The sequence below is a fragment of the Suncus etruscus genome, chromosome 1 (genome assembly GCF_024139225.1).
Source record: "Suncus etruscus isolate mSunEtr1 chromosome 1, mSunEtr1.pri.cur, whole genome shotgun sequence".
Taxonomy (NCBI): Eukaryota; Metazoa; Chordata; class Mammalia; order Eulipotyphla; family Soricidae; genus Suncus; species Suncus etruscus.
In genome coordinates this window covers 178,119,324-178,125,561 of record NC_064848.1, presented here as the reverse complement: position 1 = coordinate 178,125,561, position 6,238 = coordinate 178,119,324, and the positions used below count along the sequence as shown (strand labels likewise).

General features: G+C 39.5%; 1 non-coding gene across 1 annotated transcript; it reads left to right on the top strand.

The window, feature by feature from the left end:
- The first annotated feature begins 1,413 nt into the window (after positions 1 to 1,413).
- Positions 1,414 to 1,520, top strand: LOC126025786 (U6 spliceosomal RNA). The gene has a single exon (XR_007501523.1). It is a non-coding gene; the product is annotated as a U6 spliceosomal RNA (small nuclear RNA).
- Positions 1,521 to 6,238: the final 4,718 nt, after the last annotated feature.

Sequence of the window (6,238 nt, the reverse complement as noted above, 5' to 3'; positions counted from 1 at the left end):
TGCACTGTCCAAGCAAGTGAAAGCAGAGATTAACAGATGGAAATATATTAAGCTGAGAAGCTTCTGCACCTCAAAGGAAATTGCGCCCAGGATACAAGAGCCACCCACTGAGTGGGAGAAACTATTCACTCAATACCCATCAGATAAGGGGCTAATCTCCAAAGTATACAAGGCACTGACAGAAATTTACAAGAAAATAAACATCTAATCCCATCAAAAAATGGGGAGAAGAAATGGACAGACACTTTGACAAAGAAGAAATACAAATGGCCAAAAGACACATGAGAAAATGCTCCACATCACTAATCATCAGGGAGATGCAAATCAAAACAACTATGAGGTACCACCTCACATCACAGAGAATGGCACACATCACAAAGAATGAGAATAAACAGTGTTGGCAGGGATGTGGAGAGAAAGGAACTCTTATCCATTGCTGGTGGGAATGCCATCTAGCTCAACCTTTATGGAAAGCGATATGGAGATTCCTCGAAAAACTGGAAATTGAGCTCCCATATGATCCAGCTATACCACTCCTAGGAATATACCCTAGGAACACAAAAATTCAATACAAAAACCCCTTCCTTACACCTATATTCATTGCAGCACTATTTACCATAGCAAGACTCTGGAAACAACCAAGATGCCCTTCAACAGACGAATGGCTAAAGAAACTGTGGTATGGGGCCGGGTGGTGGCGCTAGAGGTAAGGTGCCTGCCTTGCCTGCGCTAGCCTTGGACGGACCACGGTTCGATCCCCCGGCGTCCCATACATATGGTCCCCCAAGCCAGGAGCAACTTCTGAGCGCATAGCCTGGAGTAACCCCTGAGCATCAATGGGTGTGGCCCAAAAACAAAAAAAAACAAACAAACAAAAAACAAAAAAAAACAAAAAAAAACAAACAAACAAGAAACTGTGGTACATATACACAATGGAATCTTATGCAGCTGTCAGGAGAGATGAAGTCATGAAATTTTCCTATACATGGATGTACATGGAATCTATTATGCTGAGTGAAATAAGTCAGAGAGAGAGAGAGAGAAATGCAGAATGGTCTCACTCATCTATGGGTTTTAAGAAAAATGAAAGACATTCTTGCAATAATAACTTTCAGACACAAAAGAGAAAAGAGCTTGAAATTACAGCTCATCTCATGAAGCTCACCACAAACAGGGATGAGTTTAGTTAGAGAAATTATTAAGTTTTGAACTATCCTAATAATGAGAATGTACGAGGGAAATAGAAAGTCTGTCTAGAGTACAGGCGGGGGTCGGGTGAGAAGGAGGGAGATTTGGGACATTGGTGATGGGAATGTTGCACTGGTGATGGGTGGTTTTCTTTACATCACTGAAACCTTAACACAATCATGTATATAATAAAGTTTTTTTAAAAAAATAAAAACAGTTGTACCTGTGCTCACTTCGGCAGCACATATACTAAAATTGGAATGATACAGCGAAGATTAGCATGGCCCCTGTGCAAGGATGACACGCAAATTTGTGAAGTGTTCCATATTCTAAAAAAAAAAAATAGGGGCCGGGCGGTGGCGCTGGAGGTAAGGTGCCTGCGCTAGCCTAGGACGGACCACGGTTCGATCCCCCGGCGTCCCATATGGTCCCCCAAGAAGCCAGGAGCAACTTCTGAGCGCATAGCCAGGAGTAACCCCTGAGCATCACAGGGTGTGGCCCAAAAAACAAAAATAAATAAATAAATAAATAAAATAGAACAGTTGTACGTGGTCCAGTGAGGTGACTCAAAGGGCTGGAGCAAATGTTTTGTGTATGGGAGCCCTGGTCTTTTTTTTTTTTTTTTTTGGTTTTGGGGGCACACCTGGCAGCGCTCAGGGGTTACTCCTTGCTCTAAGCTCAGAAATCACCCCAGCAGGCTTGGGAGACCATATGGGATGCTGGGATTCGAACCACCGTCCTTCTGCAGGCAAGGCAAATGCCCTACCTCCATGTTATATCTCCGGCCTCAGAATCCTGGTCTTGATTTGAAGTACCAAATGATTTTGTCAACACTGTTTTGTTTCTTAACTCTCCCCCCAAAGAATTCATGGTGTACATACAAAAAGAAATACTACTTATCTATGAGAAAAGATAAAACTCTCACATTTGTCTACAAGATGGATAGAAATAGTGTCAGGACTGAAGAAATAGTAAAATAGACCCCAGATGTAAAATAAATTAATCTTTGATAAAGGGGCAAGAAACTCAAAAGGCAGCAAGGAAAGCCTTTCAATAAGTGGTGTTGGGACAACTGATCAGACACATGCAAAGAATTGAACTCAGGCCTCCATCTAACACAATGCATGAAGGTCAAATCCAAATGAATTAAAGACCTTGATATCAGACCTGGAACTATAAGGTACAGAGAAGAACATATAGCTAAAACACTCCATGACATTGAGACTAAAGGCATATTAAAGGAAGAAATACCACTGTCCAAACAAGTGGAAGCAGAGATAAAAAAAAAAATGGGACTATATAAAACTGAAAAGCTTCTGCACCTCAAAGAAAATAGTGACTAGGACACAAAGGCCACCCACAGAATGGGAGAAATTATTTAACCAACACCCACCAGATAAGGAACTAATATCTAAAATATATAAGTACTGACAGAACTTAACAAGAAAAAAACATTTAACCACATCAAAAAGTGGGGAGAAGAAATGAACAGAAAATACCTCAAAGGAGGAATACAAATGGCCTAAACACACACGACAAAATGCTCCACATTACTAATCATCAAGGAGATGTACATCAAAACAACAATGAGGTACCATCTCACACCACAGAGGATGACACACTTAAAAAACAAAACAAAACAAGAGCAATCAGTGCTGGCAAGGATATGGAGAGAAAGGAACTCTCATTCACTGCTGGTGGGAAGGTCCTCTAGTCCAGCCTTTATGGAAAATCATATGGGGATTCCTCAAAAAACTGGAAATGGAGCTTTCATATGAACCAGTTATACCAGCCCTAGGGATATATACCCTAGGAATACAAAAACACAAGACAAAAATGCTTTCTGCATACTGATAGTCATTGCAGCACTATTTACAATAGCTAGAATCTGAAAACAGCCCAGATTCCTGACAACAGATGAGTGGCTAAAGAAACTGTGGTACAAAGAAAAACAAAAACAAACAAAAAGAAACTGTGGTACATATGCACACTGGAATATTATGCAGCTGTCAGGAAAAATGAAGTCATGAAATTTTCCTATACATGGATGGACATGGAAACTATTATGTTAAGTGAAATAAGTCAGTGGGGGAGAGATAGAAACAGAATAGTCTCACTTATCTATGGGATTTAAGAAAAAATAAAATACATTATTTTAAAAATACCTAGAGACAAGAGAGATGAGGATTGAATGAAAGGACCAGCCCACAGTATGAAGCTTATCACAAAAAGTGGTGAGTGCAGTTAGAGAAATAATTATACTAACAAGTATCATGACAATGGTAATGAGTGAGAGAAATAGAATTCCTGTCTTGAATACAGGTAGGGGGTGGGAGAGGAGAGAGATGGGGTTATTGGTGGTGGGAAGATTGCATTGGTGAAGGGGGGGTATTTGTTTATGACTGAAATCCAGCTACAAACATGTTTGTAATCCTGGTGCTTAAATAAAGATATTATTGAAAATGAAATTGTGGGGCCAGAGAGATACATGGAAGTAGGGTGCTTGCCTTGCATGCAGAAGGATGGTGATTCAAATCCCGGCATCCCATGTGGTCATCCGAGCCTGCCAGGGGCAATTTCTGAGTGTAGAGTCTGCAGTAACCTCTGAGCACTGCCAGGTGTGATCCAAAAAAAAAAAAATGAAATTGTAAAATGGATAGGCCATTTGCCTCACATATAGCTAAGCTAGGTTCGATCACTGGCATCCCATATGGTCCTTTGAGCATAGTCAGGAGTAACTGCTGATTGCAAAGCCAGTAGTAACCCCTGAATATTGCCAGATGTGGCCCCAAAACAAAACAGAAATAGAAATAAAGAATGTTCTCTTAAGCAAAATAAGTCAGAAGAAGTGTATGTGCCAGTATATATACACATATATTTGAGTCACACCCAGTGGCCCTCAGGGCTATATCAGAAATGATATAGCACTTGAATTTTCTTTAGCAGGTCTTAATTGCCATGCCCAGGATATGATGCCAAAAGAGGAATTAATCTCTACATGTCATGATTTGGTGGCAGAAGACGACTCTTCAAATAAACACAACTACCAAAACTTGAGAGACTTTGGGTTACTCAGCATCTAAACTGGTCATATAATATCTCCTGTTAGGTTTGGGTTTCAAATGTCAAAATTTAACACAGCGAACTATAACTGTTCAAACATGGCTTTTGGTCAGAAACTGTATCAAATACCTAGGATAGGAGACAGAGGTGAGCTTGAGCTGAGTTTCTTAGTCTAGGTAGGATGACTCATAAGATCCAACAATGGCTAATGGAAATGCAATACTCACCCTCAAGGATGCCATTATTTTTTGGTGCTTGAACCTATGTTTATTTTTCTTCTAGTTCTTTAATTAGTCTTGATATTCAAGTAGAAGTGAAACCAAGAGTAACACATCAGAAAGGTCATCTATAGAAGAGGCTTAGGAGGATGTGGTTAGACTATGAGTGTCAACATTTTTTCTATTCACTCAGTCATCATTTGAAAATTTCATGTCAGGAAATCAGCCTGGAGAACACAAAAGAAGCATCTCTTTATTCATTGAAGTTTTTTCTCTTTTTGAAAATCTGTATATATTTATTTAGGACTAAATTATTTAATAAAATCATCATGGGTTGCAGTTACAAAGTTGTTCATGATTGAGTTTGTCATACAATGTACAATACCCTTCATCAGTGTACATTTATGCCACCCATATCCCCAGTCCCCCTCACCCAGCACTCTTTCCAGAAACTCTCTCCTGCCTGCCTCTATGGCAGACATTCTCTCTCTCTCTCTCTCTCTCTCTCTCTCTCTCTCTCTCTCTTTCTTCTTTTAGACACTGATTTGCAATATTGTAACTAGTGGCGTATCATACATATCACTTTATCTCCTTTCAGCACCCAGTTCTTGTGCAGCTGTTAGAAAAAATAAACACATGAAAATTTGCTTAAACATGATGAATATGGATAGTATTAAGCTTAGTGAAATGATTCAGAAGGATAGAGTAGATACATAATGATTGCACTTACTTGTGGGATATAAAAAAGGATAGTATGAAATAATATTCAAAGACAATAAGGTGTTAAGTGAGTTACATGTTATCATCACTCTTGACTGATTTCTCCTTATGATAAATTTTACCTATTTTCTCTCCCAATGGCTATGTTTTTGTAATCAGAAAAGTTCTTTTAATGAAGATAATAATAAAGCAAATAGAAAAATATTAAGATAAACAAAGTTCACATTGTTGAATTACAGACAATGAAAGGGTCATAAAGTTATTATTTTTGAGGGATCTACATCAAGTGGCTATTTAAAGACCACTTCGAGTGATTTCAAGAGCCCATGTGGTGCCAGGGATAGAAGCCAGAGCTCTTGCTTTTAAAGCATGCACGTGGGCCTTTTTGTTATAGCAGGTGCAAGACTCCAACTTCTTGTCCTCAAGCAGTCAAGATCGAAAGGACCAGAGATCAAATTAATAGAATTCTGAAAAGACTATTTAAACTAAAAGAATACAGGGAAACTCCTAGATTGTGTGTGTGTGTGTGTGTGTGTGTGTGTGTGTGTGTGTGTGTGTGTGTGTGTGTGTAGGGTCTCCTGAAGAAGAATTCCAGAGAAAGGCAGAAACATTTCCCTTTTTTGGGGGGAGGGCACACCCGGTGACGCTCAGGGGTTACTCCTGGCTGTGTGCTCAGAAATAGCTCCTGGTTCAGGAGATCATATGGAACTCCCAGGAATCAAACCAAGGTCCGTCCTGGTTCAGCTGGGTGCAAGGCAAATGCCTTACCGCTGTGCTATCACTCTGGCCCACAGCTTCCTTTTTATACCTTCTTAACAAAGAGGTAGAAGTGAATTAACATTTCCTTATTGTGTTCCAAGTATGTGGGACATTAAAACAGGGGGAGAGGATGCTGAGATGTGGTTTTAAATAATTCTCATCACAGGGTCCAGCACTTTATTTTAATTTTAATAAAAGACATATACATCATTTAATAGTTTAAGTATTTCAAGTGTTTGGTGGCATTATGTACATTCCTAATGTGTAACCATCGCCATTATCTGTTTCCA